The sequence below is a fragment of the Ictidomys tridecemlineatus genome, chromosome 11, assembly GCF_052094955.1.
Source record: "Ictidomys tridecemlineatus isolate mIctTri1 chromosome 11, mIctTri1.hap1, whole genome shotgun sequence".
Lineage (NCBI taxonomy): Eukaryota > Metazoa > Chordata > Mammalia > Rodentia > Sciuridae > Ictidomys > Ictidomys tridecemlineatus.
The window spans coordinates 69,702,052-69,726,951 of record NC_135487.1 but is presented as its reverse complement, the minus strand read 5'-3'; the positions used below and the strand labels follow the sequence as shown (position 1 = coordinate 69,726,951).

Below are 24,900 nucleotides of genomic sequence, written 5' to 3'. Positions count from 1 at the left end.
ACTTGAGCCACATCCCGAGCCCCCTACATTGTCACTTTCATTGGTTTTATTCATCAGTATGTTTTCAACTCCTAGGCTGTGACTCTGAGTGATGAATGAAAATGTTTTTAATGTATTTTATTTTCTTTCTCTGAAAACAAAGTCAATATACAGTAGCTTCAATAATTCCTATGAAAAAAGAAATAGTACATGGGTAGGCGTGGCTTTTTAAGGAAAAAGATATATATATATATATATATATCTTATATATCATATATATAAGATACAAATAGTGGTACTTAATTAAATATATATATATATATATATATATATATAAATTTTTTCTAGTTGTTGATAGACTTTTATTTCATTTATTTATATATGGTGCTGAGAATCGAAGCCAGTGCCTTACACATGCCAACAAGTGCGCTACTACTGAGCCCCAGCCCTAGCCCCAAAGAGGTATATTTTTAAATCGAACTAAATTAGGAAAAACTATGGTTAGATAGGTGGTATCTGATTTTTTTATTACCAATTCCTTCCATATTTCATAAATTGCAACAAACATGATTGTAGAAATTTCAGTGCTATAGTGGAGCTTTTAGGTGAATATGATGCCATCAATTTATACCAATGGCACCAAAACCAATCAATTTTCACAATTACCATTTTTTACTTTTTGTACTTTAAATACTTAAATTGATAATTTTAACTTCTTCATAAAATTTGAAAATATCTCTGAAAGTTTTGAATTAGAAAAATAATACACAACTGGGGTGACAACATGAAAAAGGTCTTTATTTATCACTACTTACGATAAATTAGTGAATAAAACTATTGGACTTTAGTATTGGCAGTTTTTCACAAACTCATGCATGTTTATATTTGATCACAATATCCTTTCTAGACATCTTAAATATCTTTTATAAATTTATAATCACACAGGATGAATTTAAAAATTCAGAAGTATCCTTTACTTATATTGCTTTTGTTTTTAAAACTCTGTTCTAGGTCTTTTTGAAGATTTTCTCTTCTTAAGATACAAATAGTGGTACTTAAAATAATACTAACAACCACAACAACCACAACAGACCCCACCACTGACAGACCACAGTAGAAATATTAATTCCAGAATTAAGAGTAGAATGACTTTCACCAGGATTAGGAGTTGTTTGGCTTTCATCAGGACCAGAATCTGCTTGAGGGATAAACAGAGCCACTTGTGCAATATTGGATACTTTTGATGTCAAATTGCTTTTGTCTACACTTTGAATGGCAATGAATATGTGGGTTATGTTTTCTTCTGAGATGTTTCCTGGTTTAAATGCAAAGGTTTCCTTGGAGTTCGCCTCTTTTGGTGGTAGGTCAGTAGTGTTAACTTGAAGTGCATCATCAAAATTGTCTCTTAGATCGGTGATATTTCCACTTATTCTTATGATATACACTTGAACTAAGAAAAGAGTTACAGGCAGTTTAGTAACTGTAGCATAGATACCATAGTAAATTTCTTTCCATTTACTCTCAAATATGTTGTTTACTTATGCATAGTATATACTCACAAAAAAAGTTACTGCTTTTTAAAGAAACCTGAATTCTGACTTTTAAGCTCTGCCAAATGTTACTATCTTTGCATGAGAAGTAAAACCATGTTAAAATATCTCGTTTGATTGATTAAAAAATATCAGATTATAAAATTAAAAGTTCAGTGAGCTGTCAGTCAAAAACTGTTCTTCCCTAACCTGCCCATACACCCTTGCTTTTGCAATGAGCACCTTTAACTTAAGTTGAAACCACATGAAACTTTATGCTTACCTGTTCCGACATCAAAATTATCTCCTGGTGCTGTCCATGTTAGATTGATATGATCCCCCTCAGATGTGGCATCAAGGTCTGTGATTTGACTTGGAGGGAACAGGTCAGGCAAGGGAACATTTGTAGAGTCTGGAACTTGTGATACCACAAATGCACCTCCAGATGCTGTTCGGCTGAAATTCTCCAATATTGTCTGAGTATCCTCAGTAGTTTCAGGTCTTGATGAATTCCCTTCAATTACCCCTGCATTAAAAATTCTCTAGTTTAAAGTGAGCAAATAAATCACCTTCTTCATCCCACTAGTCTTTCCCTTTTTTTCTTCGTGTGTATAGTCAAATTTTTAGTAAGGCCTGTGACACAATCATAAGTGCCAATTGGTGGGATAATTCATCTTTTAGTTTCCTTTAGGATAAAACTGGATAATAAATTGCTTTGGAGTAAAGACTGTCACATGAGAATAATGTTATCTACAAATTCAATATATGCCTTCAAAAAAGTTTGCTTTACATTTCAAATTATCTTCAGGCTGGAATATACCTGGGGAAAAACCAGTTTCCTTCCAACCACTCCATGCTGCAAGTGCTATGGAATAATACTTATTGTACTCTAATTGCTAAGAAAAAGCCCCTGAAAGTCACAAGAGAAGTGACTATGCGAGGGAAAGTTAGCAAAGAATGCATTCTTCGTGCTTATCATCACCTTGCTCTACACATTTCTTCTTTTGACTTAAAAAAAAGCATTCCAGTATATGACAAAAGTATGGTTAGTTAACTAACATCCTGAGTACACTTTGTGTTAAAATTCATAGGAAGGATTGTTCTTAAAACCGCTTAGGAATTGAAATCATTAGAGTTCTCTCTAAGCATTACAGATGCACATATCTGACCCCTGCCATGATAAGAGATGAGAAGGAGAGAGGTTCCAGGCCATAATGTTCCTGTTTGGAAGTCACTTTCACATTCTAATCCTTTAAAAAAAAAAAAAAAAAAGGTCTTTTTTTTTTTTTCTCTCGTTTCTGTTCCTTTGCTTTAAAGTCTAGCCTGTGTTAAATAAGTGTGTGTGGTTGATTCAGTGCTAGTGTATGTTTCGTGGGAAATTTAAGTACTTTGTTGGAAACATTTAGTCTTTTTGGATGTTTAAAAGTACAAAACCTATGGCAAAAGTAGAGGGCTGAAATAATGCCCTTTATATATTTTTTGTTACTGTATAGGAATGGTTGGAATTTAGGGGAATGGATTTATTAAACTTGATGTTTTGGATAGTGTGTTGACTGTTCACTGGGTGGGGGGTGGAGGGAGAGGAAAGTATGAAGCAAGAATTCTTCTGTTCCCCTTATATTAGTTCAGATTCTCTAGCTACTGTTAAATGTATAATTTAGTTAATATTTCTGGGTATTAAAGGATAAGTCCTAATACCAAAAATTATATTAGAAGTAGCAAAATAATCTCTATGTGATTATCCTTTTGTTATTATTATTATTATTATTTAAGGAAGAACTATCTTCTGGGAGTGACCTTTGTTTGCTTACCTTTTAAACCTAGTGGTAGTCCTGTACTTAGTCACTGAAAAGGGATAGGAGGAAGGGTAAGGTGAATGACTATTTGCTAGCATCTCCATATCTGGAAGTCTGTTTTAGATCATAATCATGAATCTATCTATATGTGCATTTTTTTATAATGTACTTGCACTTATTGTGTACAAAGTTCATAATTTATTTCATAAATTTCATAACATCTAAATTTTCTAGATGCCCAAGGTGATAGTATATCATAAAAATTAAACCTAGTGAATTAGCCAACTTGTAAATATCTTTTTGGTACAATTGATAGGAAAGATGCATCTTGGACATGAAATTATTTTTATGTCTGGGTAATGTTTTTTAGGACTTATTCCTTAAGCTAGCAGCAGAGGGGCAGAAGGAAGCACACAAGTAAACATGGGAGCAAACATTGAAAGATTTACATTTTGATGTGAGCTACTGATGTGTGTGCATCTTCTAGCTGTACTGTAGGAATACTTGAATTTACTGGGGACATGCTCTCTTGCTAGTATTTTAGTAGTAAAATCTGATAGAGAACCTTCTGAGAAACATTATGCTTGATGTATTTTGTGGCTTTATGTCTCATTTTAAATTGAGCATTAAAGGAATACATTATTGTAGTTGTAACTTTGCTAATATATGTATCTAGAGACCTGTTGCCATTTCTGCCTTGAGTGAAAATTTTGTCGCAGGAAAGGCAGGATTACAATTTTTTTTCTAACAGAAGGTTTTGCTATAGTGTATTCTTGATTATCAAAAATGCTCATGTAGCTTTGGCATTTTGAACCGGTGAATATTTATGATGCACAGAAAAACCCAATTCACACTATGATTTCAACCACACAAAATGAGATGTTGTATATGACATGCAGGTTCTGAAAGGACATGTCCAGCTAAGCTACTTGTGACTCCATGACTTTGTTCTTTCCTTGTGTTTTTCTTTTTCCTCTAATGTGCATATTAACTTTTAAAATATAAAAGATACTTTAAAGGCAAACAAACAGAAAACAACATTACAAATTAATGTTTATTTTTAATAGCACTTGTAATCTGAAGGATAAATTCTGCTTATACTTATATGCTCATAACATATTGATTTGTTTTTATGTCCTGAGCTGAAAATTCGGCATATTTTGTTGATATCATGAAGTTTTCTCAAACTAATCTTAGCTAACAGTTTGTAAATGTTTACTAGATGCTAGGCATTATTCTAAAGCTTAGATCAATTTGAGGGCAATTAGCCAAGATTCATTCCAGAAGTGGGAAAAGCTATATTTTGAGTTGTAAGATGTCTGAAGCCTCAATTATACCAAATCCCAAATATTATTCAATCTATACATGAATTCAGCTGCCATGAGCTACTCACCATCTACCACCCAGCCTGGTATATAGGCAGCTCTATTCAATGGGTACTGCAAGCTTCGCCTGGCAGAGTCTGTTCCTCCGTGAGCCCGCACTTTTAAGTTATATCTGCCATTTTCTGAATAAGATGTAAAATACCTGGAGTAGACCCCGTCATCTTTGAAAGTATCAGCACCTTATCATAGAAATGAAGACATAAATGATTGTAAATACAAAGAGAAATTCATGCATTTTCCAAAACAACAAGCTGTGGCCTCTATAACATGCCCTCTAGACCAGGCTTCATATTTAGAGTTTGACCTTCTGGAGACTAGTTCTATTATGCTCTGTCAGCTCAATATATTGATACTAGAGTTGAATTGATACTAAAGTTGTTTTGATATCTTTATATCCATATAGCACATATACAACACATTTATATTTGTACATGTAAACAAATACCTCATATTCCTGTCCTTAATCATTTACATATATTTTATAGTGCTTTTACCATTTCTCTGCCAATTGCTTCAATTTTACCTTAATTTATCTAGTCATATTATGTCATCCCTGTGTTTAAATCAAAAAGGTCCCCACTAGGAAAAAATAGTGACTTTGTATAGAATCTATTTCTCACTTTAGTTGACTACATTACTTGTATTGTTTTATCTTCCACAACTCTTTCTTTTTCATTTCTCCAGCCTTTATTCTTCTGATCCATTAACTTTCTGGTCTGACAGAGGAAAATCTCATCTGCTATTAGAAAAAACAAATTGGAGGATTTGTGGGATATTATATCATATGTATACTTCTTGATAACACCAGCATTGGCATTACCTGTTCAATTGCCAAACGATTTCCCATAGTTTAAAATTCAAAAACAGTGTATTACAGTGAAGTCCTTGAACCACCAATATCTGTATCTCTAAAAATCTCTAGATGTCTAAAAATCATGTAAATTTCTCATACTACTTTGGAAGGGCCTCAGCATTCCATATTTTACCAAACTCTCTAGATGATTCCCTTGTACACTAAAGTTTGAGAATGCCTTCATTGAGCCATTGTTGACCACCAATGCCTTTTTAGTTAAAGACATTTCAATTCAGTTACTTTCCAATTAGCTAAATAATCATCTGGAAAAATGCAAAGAAATCAAACAAGATGCAGGTAAGTTTAATATAGTGCAGATGGGTTTATGGAAAGGGAAAGAAAAGGCAAAGGACAGTTGTGTAAATATCATTATGCCTAAAGAAGGAATTGAGTTGCATGTAAGGATACTTTGCCAACTCTACTTGAAGACAGTATTATCAAAAGAGTGAATAAATTACATTGTGGAAGGTATTGATTCAAATTTGTAATAATTAAGAGGTGAATCAAATTGTTTATTTCCTTGCTTACTGACCTCTTACCCAGAAGCCAGCACAGTTCCTTTTTTCCTATTTGTAACAACTGGTATCTGATGCCCCAGTGAGGAGCCCTCCTTTCTTCAAGTAGCTCCTGCTGCCCCTGGGTCTTAGCTCTCATGTCATTTTTTCAGTTGTTGGGAGTTCTCTTGCTTCTCTCCCTTTTCCTACCAGGGGCCCAGGTAGTACCACTAGATCTCATCTGACTGCTTGTGCTTAACTGTCTCTGAGCAGACTTTCTTGGTGATGTTCCCCTATGAAACACTGGCCCAGCATTGCTGATGCTGTCCTCAACTGCCCGAATGAGATCTACTTAAATGATGACAATCATTGGCTGACCAATGACAAACAATAATAATGACAACAAATAACGTTTATTGTCAACATCATTGATTATAGGTTTTATCTGGTAGAATTCCCTATTGATCCTGCTATTTCCCCATCCCTTGGGTATCTATCTTACTGCCCCGTTTTGACACAGGACCCTTACCATATCCTGAGTTTTGAAAATATAGGCTTATTCATAAACCAGTGAATTACCTGCACCATTGTCCAAAAGTTCCAAAACTTCTATTTTTCCACTGTTTGATTCAATGATTGCAGTCACATTGGCTCCAAGAATGGGAAGATACCCTTGGAGAACTTGTGCATAAACGATCATTGGGCTGGGGAAACTGTTTGTGTCTTTGTTCATTTTAGCATTTACTGTGATTGGAGGCACAGAAGAACTTGCTGCCCGAGAGGTTACTGTCATGGTTAGTGTTTCTGTTGCTTTGGCCTGAAGACTGTAAGTCCAAGTGCCCACCTAAAATTTCCAGTGGAAAGATGGTAAGTTTCCAGAGTCAAATCATATTCTGGTTTCTATTATTCAAATCTACAATAAATCTTAGAAGTGTGAAGTATAATGAACAGGGTTTTGATGGTTTGAGGTTTAAAATGGTGTGAGTTGGGGTTCAGGCAGGTACTCTGATTATTGTCACACATGGCATCTATATTTTGTGACATGTCATCTGGAAAAAATAATTACTGGAGAATTTGCCTTTGGTCTTATTCATTGACCTCAGCAGCAATCTGCACATTAACTACAGAGTCTTCCCATAGTTTTTCCTGAGGGTTCTTGTTAGACTTTCTCCTGATGCAAGAGTTCTTTATTTCTTTTTCCAGCTATCCACTGCAGTCTTTAGGATCACAAAGTCTAGGAAAGTGTATGATAAAATAATTTTGTAGATGATATAATCATCAATACTCACATTTATGACATTAAACAATGAATTTTCAGCTTTTAAATTCAGAGAATGTCTAAAAGCTGATCACTTACCTGTGCAGTTCCTGGAATGCTGAGATAGGCCATTTTGGAAACAGTGTCCTGTGTGAAAGCTTCTGTCAGTGTCCCATTGGGATTCCAGAGAAAAATACTGGGAGGCTGGATTTCCCACGTGACGAGAAAGAATGTGTCCTTTCCCACAGTGCTATCGATTATTACAGTGTCATTCATCCAGAGATCATTGTCCAGGGTTAATCCCTTACTTTCGAGCTGTTTAGATATATTTTAAAAATCAATGATTGTAGAATAGAATAATTTTATTCTTTTTCTTTTAAAGATCAGTCTCAATTTCTCATCTAAATACAATCTTATATATGGCCACCTTACTCTTGGGATCTTTCTGAAACTCATTGATATGTAGCAGTTGTTAGCTAGAATGTGTGGAAATAGAGGATCTGAGAGAAGAACAGCATATAAAAGAGCCATTTACAGTTGGGGGCATGAACTCATTAGTATTATTTTTTTTCAGATTTTTGATAAACACCCATGCCAGTCTTTAGTATTAATGGGTGCTATGGACAGAGATGGAATATTGGGGGTGTGTACATGTGTGTGTTTTTGTGTATGTGTGTGATTACCCTCAGTTTCCCCATCTTCATGATGATCCAAAGTATAATGTTTATGTGTCATTAGAGCTTTATAAATAAGGGAAAAAGCTTTCATGGATACATTTCCCTGATCTGGAATCTTGAAATAGTTTTTCACAGGATAGAGAGTGAAGCTCTGGACAGTAAATACAAAAGGGGAAACTAATGTGTACAGGATGGAATTCTGAGAAAAGACCAATAAAACATAGGATCTTCTCAGAGAGAAACTTTAAAGAAATTATTAAAATCTCTGTGGATAGCACTTAGTCAAGGAGAGTCAACTCTTTTGCTTTATTATTATTTTTTAAAGTGACAAAAATAGTATAAATTTATCATATACAACATGGTGTTTTGAAAAGTATATATGTTATTGATGGGCTAAATCAAGCTAATTTACATGAGTATTACCTCACATCCTTGTCATTTTTTTATGGTGAAAGGACTTAATTTCATGCTGAATAATTTTCAAGGAAATAATGCATATTATTAACTATCAACACCATGTTTGTATGATAGATATCTTGATCTCATTTCTCCCATCTAACAGAAATGTTGTATCCTTGTCTAACATTTCTCCAAGCCCAACATCCTACCAGCCGCTTGTAATCATCATTATACTCTTTGTTTCTCTGAGTTCAACTGTGTAAGATCATGCACTTTTGTCTTTTTGGGCCTGGCTTGTTTCAGGTAACATAATGTCACAGAAGATCCAACTTAATTCACTCACTACATGCTTCCTAGGTGGAGCATTCTCTGTAGAATAAGAAATCTCATTTCTATTTCCATTTACTCCACAACCCAAAATACCTTCATGCTAATAAAAGTGAGCAGATTGCTACTTTGAAAATCATTGTTATAAAAATCTCCATCTCCTGTTAAGTTAATATGTCTTTGATTTAAGAAAGTATTATTATTGAGTTAAATCTCCAAACCAATATGTACATATTCTAAGCCACAGCTCTCCTTCTATGCTCTCCTTATTGTTGGAAAATAGGTCTTTCCAGGTGATCATGGTAAGTTTTAATGTAGATAGTGATTTGATTAATAGAAAAACTGAACACAGAAGTCTTGACATAAGGAGGTATAACATAGACTTTTGGGAAGAAGATAAACAGATTTTTTAAAAATATATTTTGATGGATACAGGCTTTGTTGACATTGTACATGGGATCTGAATTGAAGAACCAGAGCCTAATCAAAGTTCTTGAATTTAAGTAGCAGAAAATGATGGTGTCATTGTGATATAGATGAGAAAAAGAGTTGAGTTCAGAGGAGAGGTGAGTAAAATAAAATGCCAGCAAAAAGTGTGGTTGAAAAGATGGGAGAAGCCCTAGCCTTGTAGATACAATAATCATTCACCCTTCTTTCTAGTATTTATTTCCAAGATACATTTCTTCCATTTCCAAATAAGGCAGTTGAGTTCATTTGTCTAAATTTATTTTGTAACAATGAAGTGCAAGGAAAGCTTGGAAATATGAATGAGGTTTTTTTGTTGTTTTTCATTCAAAATGGTTGCTTTATTTTAGATGAAGTCTTTTGGTGGAAAATGGATGTAATTTGGTTTTAACATTATTCCTTAACCAAATTCTATGGGAATATGAAAAACAATATTAGCTATCTCACTATTTATTTTACTCTTATTTTAGCACTTAATTTGGTTATAGCTAAAGAATAATTTCTATTTCTGGCAGAAGTTTTGATTTTAATTAAAAATTCACTTTGAGATAAATATAGAACTCAAAACTTAAGACTACCAAATTCTTCTGCTCAGTTATGGTAAATGCAAACACAAAAACCCCAAGAGTGGCAACTCTGACCTGAAGTGACTTCTGGGTGGGATCAGCATTTTCTGATGTAAGGGCCCCAAAAGCATCAATGAGGCCATTGTTCTCAGCATTATCTGAAGCATAAATATGTTTTCCTCCTAAAATGTAAATGCATTAATTAGTTTACTTTCTAGAAAATAAGTACATATTAGTGGTTAATAAGGTAACAGCTTAAATAAAATCAGTTTCAGAATATATTAGCAAAATAGACCAGTGTCAGATAGCTGTAGGTTTTAACTCTGAAATGCCAATTTAAAAATGGTAGTAGAAGCTATTTTAATATCTCAACATCGAAATCTCAGCTACCCAAAATACATCAAATAATTATGGACTATGAAAGAAGATGTGACAATTCTATGTGTCTAAACTTGCAGTGTTTACACAGCCCTTTAGGGGAATTATTCACTTTTATATAGGATATAATTCTAAAAACGTGGTTTTTAGATTTTTCAAAGTATAGATCAAACAGAAAATTAGAATGATAATATACAAATTACAAAGATATTAGAAAGATGCTGCAGTACCCTGACAATCATTGACAGGAGATAGAAGAAAAGTAAGCAGTGGAGTCAAGTTTAAAAAGTACTACTTGGAAAATATTTAAATTAGACATTTGCTATAAAAGCCCTTTGAATGGGCATGGCAACTCAGGTCTGTAATCCTAGCTATTTGGGAGGCTGAGGCAGGAGAATTATAAATTTGAAGCCAGCCTTGGCAACTTAAGAGACCCTGTCTCAAACAAAACAAAACAACAAAACCAAACAGAAACACTTTAAAATGATGAGTCTGTACAACTACAAGCACATTTATATTTGTGACATTAAAGCCAATTTGGTAATTTGTACTCATGAAGTATGTTTTCTCTGCTATTTAGAAGGCATTAGAAACATTTAATCTGAATAATTCATCTGTGTGTCTAAAATAATAGCTACCATAATTAATATTTATCTAGAAACTTTATTATTTGGATATTTTGGCTGAGCTTCTGTCACAACATGGCCTCCCACCTCACAGCCTGCTTCACAAAAAAGCACCTGCATCTACCTCACAGGAACACCACTGTTTCCATAGAGTGCCTCACATTGTCACTCCACCATGATTTTTTTTTTTTTTTTTTTGCTCATGGCTTGATTATTTCCCTTTTTCCTTCCTGGAGAAATTTAACACCTTGTTCAAGGCTCAGCAAAGAAATCTCCTCATTGCTCAGACCTCCTTGCCCTTATTCTCTATAACCTTGGGAGAACTGATGGCTTTCTTTTCTCACATAGAAATTTATTCTTTGATATTTCTCATGTTGTCAAGGAATGTTATCATCTTATGTGATCTGATTTGCAGTTTCATTTCCCACTCCAGACAACTGAATTCTGAGTACTATTAGAACAGAGATTGCATCTGTTTGACTGGGGTTTTCAACTCTTGGCCCAGAACCTGAACACCAGGTGCTCAAGAGAAGTTGTTGAGTTGTCAGCCTCTTTATATACATTGGTATTAAAGGTCTAGAATGTACAGATCATGTTTTACCTGTTTCAGTGCTCATCTGTATTACTGCTTGTTCAGCAGATGGCCCCAAAGCAATTAAATGAATGATGGCCCCACTCTGTTTCACAGCATCAGCACAGCTCCCTGTAGTGCTGTCCTCCCCATCAGTCAGCAGCACTATTTCAGATCCATCTATTTGGGCGTTTAGCTTTTCAATCACCTGCAAGCATAATTCAGACCACAATTACCATCCTAGATCCCAAAGACAAAAGGGAAATTAGAAAAAAAATTAGAGGAATAAACAATAGTGTGAAGAATAGAGGAGATAGTTTCTTATAAAATCATAGAAATCAACAATCACTGGGGAAATTTAAACATTACCTTTTCCTGTCTCCTGACCCCTTCCCATTGAAGAGAATATTTATTCAAACATAATAGCTTCTGATACCTTTTTTAAATTGGCATTTCAGAGTTAAAACCTAAAGCTATCTGACATTGGAAAATCCTGCCTGGACCAAATGGCAGTGGTGTCTCAGCCTGGGAAATTAAAGTCAACCAGACACCTAAAATTTAACTGTGTAATATGGAAGTAATATTTACTGCTTTCTTTGACTGGACTATCTTGCAACAAAATTCAGTGTATAATGTCTGTTGTATATTCAGATAAATGCATTAAGAATCTACCTCACTAAAGAGAACAGGGGGGAGGAAAAAGGGAAATACTGGGGACTAAATAGGAGCAGATTATATATCATCCTTGTATAATTTTGTCAAAAAGAACCTTAATATTTTATATAACTGAAATGAACAAATGAAAAAAAAGAGTCCACTCAAAATAAAAGTCTTGATTTCAAGTTAGAAAACTCTTAGCATATTTTTTTTAAAAGATATGTTAAATTCTAAGCATGGTAGAGCTAGGGATCTTGTATAACTTTATTTTACTTTTAATAGTAACTGGCACAGATCTAACCATATTAGTGGTATTCAAAGACAACATGAACAATATTTGTTGATTTCTATTTGCAATTGAATTGCTTTCCTACAAGTCAAGTAGTTTGAACCTTGGAGTTCTGAATCTAGATGGTTGTGGTAGAGGAAAAAGAGAACTTAGCCTGGGAGAGCAATTCTATTTAAACTTCTCTGTCAGTTTTAATTAGTAGTGGCTTCTTGGAGCACCATTTTGGAAAACTGAGTCCAGCCAGCAAGGGAAAAAAATGTCAGATTATCAGTGGCTTCTTTGCTCAAGGAGTAGAGACATGTATACAGAAAAAGTTTGAGAATATAGAAATCTCTAATAGAACTGGTATCAGGGGAAAAATTACCACCCATATTACAATTTGCCTATGGCTTGAGGCAAAGCAACTTATATATATTTTAACACATGGGAAATATTCTCTGAGATGCATTGAAATCAACTGAAGAGGAAGACTTTTATACACTTATGACATCTGTGCAGCATTCCAAAATCACATCCCCCACAGGAAGTCAAAACAAAGACCCAAAGATGAAGTAGCGTTCTCTATCCTTCATCTCTCCCTTTTTTGTATTACTTACTGAGCACTTGCCATGGGTCAGCCACTGTGTTGAAATTCAGTAGGAACTACATAGTTCCTACATTCATGGAAATAATTAAATTCAATTTAATAATATCTACTGAGTTTTGTGTCTTGAGACTGAGAAAATGTAGACATGAGTAAGAAAAAATACAACAAATACTATAACAAAGTACTCTGTAGTTTAAGAGAGATGACATATTACAGAGTTGCCATTTATTGAACATTGATGTTTTACATAGTATGTAATTTACGAAGCCCAATCTCCTGAACTGTCTCCCTATTACCATTCTTGCTCCCTACACTTGGTTTTACGTGGGGCAACCAGATCACCTTCCTAAAACATAAATTGATAATCAGATTCTGGCAGAAGCTCTAGTAGCTGTCTGTTGTACTTAAAACAAATTATAATTCTTATATATTTTTGAAGTTTTGAATGCTTATACATCATTTAATTTTTCAACCACATTTCATACCCTCTCACTTGCTATTCTCCAGTACCACCAGCTTTTACCATTTCTTGGAATAATCCAGTTTTTATCCAACTCTTCTCAAGGAACTTTGTGCTCTTTTTTCGACATAAACCAATGGCTTCTTCTCATCTTTCAAGTCTTAGTTTAGATGTCACTTTTTAAGGAAGGCCTCAGTGGGCTCTTTTTCTGAAGTGATTCCTTCCTTTCCCAGTTACTCAGAATCATAGCACACTGCTAGGTTCTTTCACAACACTGTCTCCATAATGTGCATTACTGTTTGTATTCACCTAGAGGTAATATCTGTTTGCAAACACCACAGCAAACACCATGGAGACAAGCAGCTTTGATTGGCCCATACCAGCTAGACATTAAATACATGTTGAATAAATGAAAACATGAACAACCTTATGTGCTGGCTTTCCTTATCACATTTTACAAAGGAGGAACTCAAGGACTCAGAGGTCAATCATGTTTAGTGTCACAAAGCTAATAGTGACAATTGAGATTTAGATGCAGGTCTTCATTTTATAAACCTACAATTAAAAGGCCATGTAATTCATAAAAGAGACTCTATAGGGTGGTGGAGGGGCAGTAAAAGCTAAAAAGAGAGAGGATTTTGAAGACCTAGTAGAATTTTAACATGTCAAGATGGGAGAGAAGGAAGCATTTTAGGTAGAGAAATTGCATGTGCATAGGTACAGGGACTGCTAGCACACAGGGGGCTTGGAGAGCAGTGTGCACAGTAAGTTCTTAGGGCATAGAGCATCAGGAGGGGAGAACTGAGAAAAAGGCTAGAAAATAGAAGAGGGCAATCTTAGTCTCAGGAGACTTTGGAGTAACTTCAGACTGAGGAATTTGGACTTAATTTTATAGACTTGAGGAGATAGGGAGGGTTTCTAAACAAAAGAAAAATGACAGTTGATATTAATGATGTGTTCAATATGACCATTTGGATAAAATTTACTCTATAATACAGCAAAGATCATTCCAAGTATATAACTGTATAAGTTCACATCATCTTCATAATAATCCTATGAGTAGGCATTCCTCTGTCCTCTATTGTATAGATAAGGCATATGGAATCCATAGAGACCAAAAAGTTTGCCTAAGGTTACAAAGCTAATAAACAGAGCCAGCACTCTGATGCGAAAGGTCATTCCCTGACTCACATGGCTTACACTAAATAGGATTAATAGTCCCTTAATAGATAGGCATCAGTTTGCCCTGTCTGAATGCCACATAAACTAAAAGGAGAATTGGCCCAAAGTGGAATCACACCAAGTAATTTGCTTCATTGCTCCCAAAGTTGATGGCTTTTGTGCCCACACACTATTATTTACTTAACTGACATTTATTTATCACCAACTCTTCTATGCGAACAAGAGCAAAATATCTGGCTTTATTACAATGTAATGGCATTTTTATACTTATTTATTTCCCTATATTTATTCATTGATTCACTGATTCTTTTAAAAATGAACTGAATTTTTTTCTGTATATTCTGTGCCTCTTAGGATAAATTATGTTAAAATTAAGCAGAAAGCATGTGTAAAAGCACTTTGTATTAAAATGTCCTAAAAACAAACAAAAAAGAAAAAATACATATTTGTAAATATGCTTTTTACCTGAAATGCAGCTGCAATTCCAGAGCAGATGGAAGTTCCTCCAAGACCTACAGTAGGTAAGCTCTCCAAGAGCTTGTTTTTTTCGCTGTCACTTTTTATTTGGATTAGCTCACTTTTAACAATGGCTGCACTATCAAAGTGAACCATCCCTACCCAGGATCCATTTTCAACAGTCTGTAGTAGGAAATATTTTGCTGCTTGATTCATTCGATTGAGGCGATTAGAAAGCTGAATTAAAAAAAAAGACAAGAAAACAACAAGTGGTTTTCATCTGGAATATAATAGCAGATCACACAAAATGAGTGGATAAACCTTACTGATAAGAAATTTCTATAACTATTAATTGGTATTGTTGAAGAAAGCAATTATTAATTTGTAAAATTGAAAAATATGGTTATGTGTGTTATGGAACACATACAGTATATTAAGGAGCACGTATTTTTCAACTTGAACTAATTACTGCTGCTAACCACCCAAGTTAGAGGTGGAAGCTAGGGAGGAGACTGAGTTGCAAATGATGATACACATTTTAGAGCCTCTCTAATTCCTTCTGGGAGCCTCTGTGCCTCTTGTCCTTGGATGAAATCACACCCCAGAACTCTCAATCCAATCAGACTATCTTGACCTCCACCCAGAACTCAAATGGTTCAACTACTGGGGACTAGTCTTCCCAAAATGCAAAACTTACTTGAGCTGCAGTAAATGCTGAGAAGCCCAGTCCCTCCCTCCCTCCTTTCCCTTTCTCCTAACCTTCCCTACCACTTCTCCAGCTATGGATTAATTTGAATTGGTTCTTTGGTAATATACTTCAGGACTCACATCCCTCTTCCTGGTATTGGGTTTTTGAGGATGTATACTTCTTCATAATTTGTCCTCTCCATCCCTCCTCACCACACTCAGAGGGTTCCTCTCCACAACCACACCTAAGTTTCTCTCTGAACTTCCTGAACAAATTACAGGGAAAAACTTCTATACCCCCATATTTGAGTACTTTCCACCACTTTGCTGCTTTACTTTGCCTTTAACCCTGGATCTGCCAATACCCTGTCTCGGGAAGACTCCTCAGCTACCAATCAGGAGCATTTTCTTTCCTCAGTGACATTTACTGTTCACTTTATGGACTGCTGTATAACATTTTGCTGCTCTCTCTGTAACTCTGTGTTACTGTAATTCATCTCATTAATCGTATCTTTCTCTGCCCTTTCAATAGCCACCCTTTCCCAATTTGCTGAAGTTTTTATTCCTGGCCATGCTCTGTTCTGCTTCAAATGTGTCATCCTCTGTGCTTTATCACATTCCATCTGCTTTTTAGTAGTCCATACATTTCAACAAATTTTTATTGACTGACCCTATGTGATAAACTCTGTTCTAGGCCATAGGATCAAAAAGTGCATCAGATAAATTTCCACTTCCTAGAAGAGCTCTCAGGCTTGTTGTGAAAGAGATGTGTAGTTTCCATATAATTAATTATAGTAATGGACATAAGCACAGGGCAGTGTTAGGATCAGAATAACCTACAGCATGTTATAAACCTAGCCCATCTATGGGTGAGTGCCTCTCCCAAATTTTGTAGAATAATATAAGTCATTCAGGTAGTGAGAAAAGGGATAGAAGATTGTGTATTGGACTCTGAACATCTGAATGACATGGACATGAGCCTAACAGAATGATTTCCATTCACCAAAATATAATGGAATGAATGGCTGCATCTACATATATATATATATATATATATATATATATATATATATTGTGTGTGTGTGTGTCTTTAAGCATAAAGAGGTCACATGTACAATTAGTATAAATTAGAGAAAGCCATGTTAGAAATTCTGCTGATTGTTTTTGTTCCTTGAACTGGAATGGGGTTTAGCATCCACTAACCCACTCTATCTCCATGTCTCTTAAGCATTTTCAGTAAAAGGACCATAATTAAAAACAACTTTGTATTTCAATGTCTAGTTTTAATTTTCCAACTAAAATCCCACATCTTCTCCTAGTAACCATCCATTTTCTGTGGAAAAAGGAAGGAGATCCTTAGGTTAGGTCTTCTTAACTCTGCTGATATAATCTTTTGCTACAATATTTTGTTGCTATGCCTTGATCTCATGATCACAGGAAGTGATGGTATTTTATGTCACCATGTGATTTAGAATAACCCAGGTACAGGTAGAGTTCAGTGTATTCTTAGCATTCGATTATTTCCATTCCCACCCTTCAGACATGAACTTACAGACATGCTTCCAGACTTATCAAGAACTAAGCACAGAATTCTTTCACTGATCCTCAACAATGAGAACACAGGTGGAGGAGGTGGTGCTGCCATGGGTGTAGTGTTTTTAAAATCCTCAGAATTGCTGATTATCTCCCATGTACTTCTATAATTGCACTTAATGTTTTGTAAACTTGGAGCTTCTTGGTTATGGTTTTCTGCATTACAGAACTCCAACACCTAAAAGATTAATAAAATGAAAAATAATTTGTTATCCCCTGAACTAAAAAAGCCTAACTATAAAATTGGAAAAAAATTTAAAATATGTTCTGCAAATATGCTTTTATTGAATAAAATGTAATTAATGAGAATCAAGTAACTTTACCACAATAGTGATAGTGATAACAGATTACACTATTTGTGTGCTTACCATGCACCAGCCAATATTCAAAGAACTCTCTGTTATTATATTTAAGCCTTACTTCACCTGGAAAGATCATTTAAAATAGGATATTTGGAGCAGGGAATATAGTTCAATGAATAGAGTGCTCATCTAACATGCATAAGGCCTTGGGTTTGACACCCAGCACCACAAAATAATAAAAATAAAAATGAATAAAACAAGAAATGCCCTTTGATTATAAATTCTGAAAATCATGATTGGCATACTTACTGAATCAATGCTTTGCATGAACATTATGGATGCCTTTTCTGTTTGAACTTTATTAGGGAAGAATTGACAGTCCTTTTCATACAAATTTGTTGTAGAATTTCGTTTGCATGATCTTGTTATACAACTGCCTCCTTGACACTTATAAACGCTATTTTTGCCAGTGATACCTGTGGAACACCTGAAATGTGACAGTTAATTTTGAGGAAATTTAGTTATTACTAGCTTGCACTTGTGTGACATGTATCATTGATTGGGCACCCAATTTTAAGTGGATTTCCCAACCACTTTGTTTTCTTAATCTTAGAATCAAGTGGACAGTCTTTTATTAACTGTGATGCTAGATTGACATTCTAAAATGACCTCTAATTAGTTTCCAAGAAGTTACTAATTGGCTTCTTAGAGCATTTGGTTTCTTATTCAGCCCACACTTAGAAGTACTTAACCATTTTTGTTTACTTTTATACAAACAGAAATAATTTGATTAATTTTGTAGTTAGTCCAACTATGTAGTGTGCAATTTTAGTCTAAATGAGTTCTGGCAGTTATGATAGACAGGTGTAAAATACATCAAAATGCCAAATGCCAATCAAATAATTGCCATGAAAGTTATGTGTAATTTAAATAGAAAACCAACTGCATTAAGATAAATTTCCCTAAAAAGAGGCAGTTCTTTAATATATTGCCTGTTATTTGCATTGAGACAAAAATGAATAATTGTGATTTGAAAGAAGTAAAAAAAAAACAGTTAAAAGCCTGAGATCATTAGGAGAATATAAATATCCATGCCTTGTTGCTTCAATTTTCTTTGACTTGCCGCTGTAGAAAGGCTTCTCTTCATTGTACTCATCAAACACTCCCCAGCGGAGGTGAGCCCACTCATGGACAAACAATCTACCTGTAGGAAATTATTTCAAATGTATGATCATAATTCAGGTGAAAAATTTTGTATCTCAGAAATTTTAAGAAGATCTTTCCATTACAACACATATATTGATTGAAGATATTCATAACTCCTAACATTTTTGTTTCTAAAAACCCCATGGTATTAAATGACTACACTGTTAAATAGTATATTATCTTTTTATTCCACAACATGTTAAATCAATAAAACATTTATGGAGCATATGCTATCATCAAAGTAGACAAATATTTGGGATTTGGTAGCTTGGGAGCAAAAGATATTACATAATATAATGATTTATGGTTCTCTAAACTTCAACTCCACCAACAATACAATCAGATATATAATAATTATTGTATTAAGATACCAAACTATATAATCAGGAAAATCTGTCTAAAAATCTCTTGAGTGGTAATGAAGAGACTGGGAAACAGTATTGTAGACCACAGAGAATTTTGGGGATGTCAAAATAAAGTGATACATTTATGATATATGTAAGCATTAATTATATAAAATAATTATTATTTTTATTTATATACATTGAATGCAATATTGGATATTTAAAAAATAAAGCCCTCAAAATATTAAGGACCTAAAAAATGAAAAATATAGACCTCAAAATATGGTCCTGGACCAGCAGCATCAAGATCACTGGGGAAGCAGCTTGTTGGAAATGCAGAATCTTACTCTAAATCTACTAAACCTATTAAATCAAAGTCTGGATTTTAACAATATCCCTATGTTATTGTTTATGCAATAATCTTTAAAATTTAAAATTTTATGATTTTCTGTGCAAATGAGACCTGATTAGTGGGAGTGGAATTATAACTTTCAGTGGAGGGGAAAACTCTCATATCAAGTACTACTATAGGATTTTGGTAAATTTTAAGAAAATTTAAAATTCCCTTCATCTGTGACTATCTTCTAGAAAGTTCCACTCTCAGCCTTCTGCCCTCCTCAGGTTGCTCTATCTCCCATCCACACTTGAAAACCAGCCCTTCTGACTTAGGATTTTATTGCCATTGAAATCATGTCATTTCAGCCTTCATTGTTCTCAATTCTAACAGAAATTTTACACTCTGTGTGTGTGTGTGTGTGTGTGTGTGTGTGTGTGTGTACTTTTAATATCTGCTAGTGCATCCTCCAGCCATACTGAGTTGCTGCCTGGTAGGTCCAAATGTTCTGTCTAGATACCATATTACCATTGTGGTTGGTATGAAAATAAGCAGATTTTGAGGCCTCTCTTCTTCATCCTATTTTTTCCAAAAGCCTGTTGTTTTTAGGGCAAGGTTTGGAGAATGTGAATTTTCTTTTTATAAATACATACATCAAATGACATAACAAACTCCTGTCTAAAAGGAAGGGTGGGACTGTCAGTAATAGAATAGGTCTAAGTTATGGGATATGATGAAGGATCAAGATCCGAGATGGGGAAAATTGGAATTCTTTTCTATGACCAGTATAGGTAGAGGAGGTAAAAGTGGACATAAATTTGGATTATAAAACAAAAAGGGTATTGGCTTCAGTTTTCTCACTCTAGGACTCTGATAATAGATGAGGAGAGTGACTAGAGATCTTGAGAAAAATGGTAGAAGTTTTGAAATAGCTACTATGGGAAATGAGAAAGGTAACTGAGAAGAACCAAGTAAGAATAATGTTAAATAGATTTGAGAACATAACTGAGCTTAGAAACTGTGTGTTTGTAATGATGCCAGTTAGTGTTATGTATTCCTTAAACAGTCTGGGAAACAGGTAACAGGAGCCAAAAAGAGACAGACAAGAGCATATAGTGCAGGAGATGGAAGTTAAGGATAAGAGTGGCTGGGGAATTGAGCTATTTGTATTTGTGGCTCAAGTGACTAGATTTGCTGGACATGTCAGGGTAGAAAGAAACTGCACTTAGGGTGGTGTGATATTTTGGGGAACCAAGGAGAGCAGTTCTTGTCAGGATAATGTGTGGAAGAGAGGTAAGATTGGGATAAAGGGAATGATAGAGCTTTCAAGGTTGGAGAGAGAAATTGGTCCAGGTATTGATAACTATCGCTGGCTGTGTTGGCAGAAACAGAGACTAATGAACTTTCACTGAACAGGCAATGGGAGAGGCAATTATAGGGTATGGGTTGCATGAAAGTTTTTACTGATTAGTGACATGTGAACTGGACTCTCCTTTAATAGTGATTTTCATTTTTGTCTGAAAAATAATTGCTTTCATTCAGCTGAATGAATAATCTTAACATTATATTGAATTAGATGAAGTTTCCATTTTTAATAGGCCCAAATGATCAACTACAAACAATTTCATTTGATATAAGAAAGCAGTTTAAATAATAATATCAGCAAATAATGGCCTATGAATTTTTCTCTTGATCAGTAACTGGCATCATGGCTCTCTCCAGCTTGCACCCCATCTGGTTTTTATGGAACTTACATGTGATTGATTAACAGATATGGAGAACTAGAAAACTGAAATCTAAAAACTATGCCTTAGAAAACATTTATTAATTCTGGTGTCAAAATTTCTGAAACATTATTGACACTATATTGTATGACTTTTACATGGATTCTCTAGATTGTTGTTCACAAAAATTCTACAAGGTAGAAACTCAACTAGTCACCATTTTGTCAGGAATAAGCACAGAAAGGGTAGGTCACTTGTTTAACATCACACCTAACAACAAAAAAAAAAAACCAAAAAACAGAGAAGCCAGGATTTGAAACTGGAATACTTTGGCTCCAAGATCTGTCCACTAAAGCTGGGAACAGAAATGCTTACTTAAAATGAGCGGTTTTAGCCAAATTTCATACCTGATGGTCCGTATTCATTTTGTTTTTTTCCCAGTACAAAGTCAGGGGTGAAATGAATGTATTCTGCTTTCTCTCCACATTCTGTGAACTGCCTGGTGTAGGGTTCATCTCTGCCTGGGAGGGCTGGTGCTGCAACTCTAACATCAGCCTGAGAATGTTTCAAAAGATCATTAAAATAAGAAGAACACAAATGGTAATATTTAGTTAGAAAGACTCCAAGACAATCAGTTGTGGCAAACCTGAGAAGCATCTGAAAATATTCTTTGTTTTTGTTAGAGAAGTTTTCAATACTTACCTGATCGTAGCTCTCGTGTTTTGGCCTCTTGTATTCAGGACTTCCTTCCCAATTCTCAGGAATTAATATAGAAACATTTTTGAAAAAAAATCTTTTCTGTGTGGCTTCAAACAAGTAGGTAGATGCTGTAGTGACCATGTCCTATTTCAATGAAAAACAATATGTGAGTTTTGCTGAACAGAGTTCATCTCTGACATCTCCCCCTGGTACCTGTCAACACAAAAGCACCTGCCTGATGGTTGCCCACTATTCTGCAACCTGTCAAACTCAAACTAATGCTTTGTCCTACATATTAAAAGGCTTCTCAGTCTTCTGTTCTCTTACCCCAAAAGACAATTGCTTTTGTTGGTGTTTAGAGGAACTGATTAATATGAATATATACATGAACTTTGGGTTAATTTTCTTCATCTCAGTACTGGTCATTAGTTCTTTCTGGTTCACAGATCTTGGTTGATTTATATAATGTTCTGAAGTTCAGTTTCCTCACCTCTTCAATGAATCACTGCCACACACCTATTTTGATGGTTGTCATAAAGATGAGATGAATTAGAAAGTACTCTGTCCATAAGCAGCCCTAAAGCTGCTTGATATCAGTACTAAAAATCTGAGTCAAGAAAAGCTTTAATGGATGCAAGCTCAGGAAAACAGTCTGGGAAAGAATATTTTGGTGTGGGTTTTTGCCCTCTTATTCAAGCCAGAACTAAAACCCAGGTCTATCAGCATTTAAAGCTCATGAGCAGGATTTCAATTCTGAGTTTATTTTATATGACCTGGGAAAAGTTATCTATCTTTTCAGAACCCCAGATTTCTCTTTTTGTATAATGTGAATGATAGTATTTTATACCATTACAAGTTATAAATGTAAGAAATTTGTTGAGGGCTGAGGGAATACCAAGAAATATTGTGATATCTAGGCATGTCTGCAAGGATTGAATTTACACTTTTAGTGTTCATAAAAGACCATGTTAAGACACTCTTTAATCCAACAAAACATTTTATCAAATATTGATTTCTGAGTTCAGAAATGTTTACACTTGATCTATTAGCCCTGAACACTAAGAAACTATCATTAAGAATTAGATGTGCTATCTGCTCTTATAACCCATACTTTTTAGCAAAAGGAATATTTATCTTTTTTTAATTCAAAGGGTACAATAAGCAAAGACCTCTATGTTACAACAGAATTTATAAGGAATAAATAATAACTAGCAGCCACAGACTCACCAATGAAGGCTTCTAAAGTGAAAATCCCAACACAGTTGTGGAAATTGAATATAAGGAATGAGTATGTGTAGATGTCAGGTAGAGAGAAACAACTCACATCACTGTAAGTCCAAACTCTGTATTATGTGGGATTTTAATGGTTCAGAGAAACTGGAAAATCAGGGTCTTGATGCCTTTTTCTTCTCTGTTTACACTTACCTACTGCATTCAAATCATCACACACTGATTGATGAATCTTAAATTTTTACCTAAACACAAATTGTCATCCTAGATTCAGTTTTTTGTCTTCTTTACTTGGATATCTAATAAGCATCTTAATTTCAAAACCCTTAAACTAACTCCAGATCTCCAAACTGCCAAACTTCCTTACTCACAGTTGTACCCTTCTCAATTGATGAGAATATAATCATTCCAAGTGTTTACGCAAAAAGTGTAGGTCCTGTCTTGATTCTTACCTTCCCCTATCACACACCCATCTAAATCATCAGGAAGTATTGACCATGATACCCTCAGAACATGTTCAGAATCACACATACTAACTATCTCTACCACAATACCACTGTCCTTGTCACAATTACTGCTCACCTGCCACAGCTTTCTACCTGTACTCCTGTGTTGCAACAGCATTCACACAGGATGAGCAACAAGTGCCAACCCTTCACCATTTCCTCCACAGCACTGTTGGAACAATCCTAGAACATGAAGTACAGTGCACACCTCCCCTAACAAACTCCTTAACAGATACTCAGAGTAGAAGCCAAAGGCTTTCCAGTGGTATGTGCTCTGCTTCCTCTTCAACTTCAGCTAAACTCACTCTTCCTCCTCTTCATCCATGTCATTTCCTTGGTCACAGGAAGAATGCTGTCATCTCCATGCTGTGCCCATCCCACAGATTGTCAGTGGGCTCTCCTTTCACTCATGTCCATCTCCTTGAGACGTCAACTGCTCAGAGAGGTCTTCCCTGACTATCCTACATGACACTAATATTCTCCCCTTATTCTACTCCCACCCATACTCTGAACTCTCTTTCCTGATTTGGTGTATTCCACAGCAACCTGCTAACATCTGACCTGCTGATTTACTCATTTTTATTAATTAGATCTCTGGAAAAAAAACATACACTCCATGAGACCAAAGGCTTTTTAAAATTTAAATCACTGCTTTCTCCTCTAGCATGCCATAAGCATTCAATAAATAACTTACCAAAGAACAGATAAGTTCAAATACTAATTTCCAGATGAGGAAACTGAGGATCGGGGGGCCCTATGCCATATTGTTCATACTGTGATGAGGTAGGCTAGAACCCCATCTAGAACCTCTACTTCCCTCTGCCCATTCCAACATTGTCCCCACTGCACCATGCTGCTTTTAAACTTTCTGGAGATTTCAGAGTTTCCATGATAATCATTAACTTTAATTAACATTTTTTCTTTTCCATAATTAAAACAGAAGATATCACATCTGTCTTACCTTTATTTGTTCAATTAGTTTTCTATCTTCTGGCACACCAGGATCTATAGCAATGACCAGGTCTTCATAACCATTGTCATTCAGCCTCACAAGGGAAGTGTTTGACCTCTGCAGCAGGAATAGGACTAAGAGGGAGACCAAACCTCTGAATAACCTCATTGTTCCTTTCTGGTTCTTCAAAAGGCTTCTTTCACCCTGTCTCTCTCTGTCTATATATACCTCTAAAAATTATGGATGTTGACTGTTTAAAGGTCAGTATTACATATATGGGAAAGTATTTGACTTCAATTTACACAACACTTTTATTGTATGTTACTGTAAAAGTGATCAAAAATTATAATATAGAAATCAGGTCTTTCTATAAAATGTACTGCACATTTT

At 35.0% G+C, this 24,900-nt stretch overlaps 1 pseudogene across 1 annotated transcript; it reads right to left on the bottom strand.

The window, feature by feature from the left end:
• Nucleotides 1-811: 811 nt before the first annotated feature.
• LOC101967930 (calcium-activated chloride channel regulator 4-like) lies at nt 812-24,678 on the bottom strand (annotated as a pseudogene). Its single transcript, XR_013427253.1, has 14 exons — nt 24,520-24,678; nt 21,826-21,966; nt 21,531-21,678; nt 18,611-18,719; nt 17,825-18,002; nt 17,173-17,391; nt 14,943-15,170; nt 11,334-11,511; nt 9,804-9,910; nt 7,394-7,609; nt 6,616-6,880; nt 4,698-4,868; nt 1,792-2,034; nt 812-1,429 (listed from the first exon to the last, which is right to left on the bottom strand). The product of XR_013427253.1 is annotated as a calcium-activated chloride channel regulator 4-like (transcript).
• Between the last annotated feature and the right edge of the window lie 222 nt (nt 24,679-24,900).